The sequence below is a fragment of the Cebus imitator genome, unplaced genomic scaffold (genome assembly GCF_001604975.1).
Source record: "Cebus imitator isolate Cc_AM_T3 unplaced genomic scaffold, Cebus_imitator-1.0 Scaffold441, whole genome shotgun sequence".
NCBI classification, from domain to species: domain Eukaryota; kingdom Metazoa; phylum Chordata; class Mammalia; order Primates; family Cebidae; genus Cebus; species Cebus imitator.
In genome coordinates, this window is record NW_016107756.1 from 211,371 (window position 1) to 213,189 (window position 1,819).

At 52.1% G+C, this 1,819-nt stretch overlaps 1 protein-coding gene and 1 long non-coding RNA gene across 2 annotated transcripts in view; one reads left to right on the forward strand and one right to left on the reverse strand.

Moving 5' to 3' along the window:
- Nucleotides 1–1,819, reverse strand: part of USP22 (ubiquitin specific peptidase 22) — a 44,681-nt gene that overhangs the window by 41,923 nt on the left and 939 nt on the right. The window lies entirely within an intron of this gene.
- Nucleotides 1–1,819, forward strand: part of LOC119468499 — a 12,338-nt gene that overhangs the window by 1,673 nt on the left and 8,846 nt on the right. The window lies entirely within an intron of this gene.

A 1,819-nucleotide genomic window follows, 5' to 3' on the forward strand; every position in this document is an offset into this window, starting at 1 on the left:
GGAGAATTGCCTGAACCCAGGAGGCGGAGGTTGCGGTGAGCAGAGATCGCGCCATTGCACTCCAGCCTGGGTAACAAGAGCGAAACTCCGTCTCAAAAGAAAAAAAAAAAAAAGTAAAAAAATACTGGCTGGGCATGGTGGCAGGCGCCTGCAGTCCCAACTACTCAGGAAAGGCTGGAGTACAGGAGTCTGAGGCTGCAGTGATCTCTGATCAGACGACCACTGCACTTCAGCCTGGGTAACAGAGCAAGCCTCTGTCTCTACAAATACTAGTTTTTAATTAAATGTCCTAAGCTTACAGATCTGATGAGAATCCTACGCAGATTGTTCAATATTTCTCAAACCAACTCTTCCTTAACTGGGCCACTAGACAGTGCTAGAAATGCAGTTACACCGTACATGAAGTGATAGAGGAATTTCAAGTCCCCCGAGTCAGAGGAAAAAGCGAGGAGGGCTTAAGAGCTCCTTGCTGGCACACTGCCAACTGGCACTGCAGCAGCCGCCACCTGAATTTTCAAAGAAGTATTTTTCACTGCCCATCTACAGCTCAACTTCTAATCGGTGAATACCATAGATGTGATTCAACAGTTTTCACACTAAGCAACCAACATCTTAAAAGATTAATCAGAGCCATATGTAGTGTAAAAAAAAGCAATTTCTTCCTTTAACAAATTAGGCAAAGTTAGTTAACGATGGTTTAAACTTGACTCCTTCAGCTTTGTTCAAAAATACCAGAGGGGGGAAGAAGAAAGAGGGAAGGAGGGATGGAAGGGGAAAAGGAAAGGAGGAGGGAGAGGAAGAGTGGGGCATTCCCCACTTCGTCCAAAGTAGAAACGGATCTTGGGCGCCGTCAGGTCCCCATCCGGCCACTACCGACCCAGAACTGCAACAGGACATTCCCCTGTAGAAGGCCGGCTTCAACCAGGACATCTTTTCTTAAAGGCACACAATTCCATTAGCAAGATTCTCTCTCCGATCCTAACAGAAACGTTTTACCTCTGATTTTAGTTCTTCTAAGCATAACGCTTCCCAATATCATTACCGATAAAATAATTTTTGAGTTGCTGCTTAACATACCCCTACAATCTCCGAGGAGCTGTTGGTTTTACCACCGAAAAATGCCACTCAAGGTGGAAACTGCCCTCACAACTCCCAATCTCGGACTGCAATCTGCAAAAGCGCGTGAAACTGTAAAATCGAAGTGTATTCACATGGAAGAATCACGTTACGTTCCGATTTCCTAATCTTTAGCAAGCTTAACTGCTAGACGCAGGACAGGACTCGCTCCTGGCTAAGGCCTCCTACAGCCCACAGCGCGCTTTCAAGTCCACTCCTCTGGGCCGAAACGCAAACCTCGGCCGCAGCTCCGGACCCACAGGCTCGCCCCGGCTCCAGCACCCGCCGCCCCTTCCCCCCAGCTCCTCGCGAGCCCCTTGGAGGCTGCGAAGCTCCCGCCCCACGCCCCGACCCCGCCCCCCGCCCTAGCGCCTCTCCAGGGTCGCTCTCTGCAGCGGGCGTCGGTTGCAGACAAACGCCCAGATCCCGACGGCCCCACACGCTTTACTCATTTTTTTGACATATTTCTTTCTCAGCACCCCCATCCAGCCTCGAAACCTCTGGAACCAGGAGGATTACCCACAGAGACCTCGCGCTGCAACGCCGGGGACCGCCCACCGAAGTCCCAGACTCCCGGCGCAGCACGGCCGGAGAACACCGCCCCCCGCCCGGAAGCACTCACCCCTCCCGGGCCCAGGGGAGAGAGAGAGGAGGGGGAGCGAAGAGGCGGAGGGAGAGAGAGGAGGGGGAGGAAGACAGAAGG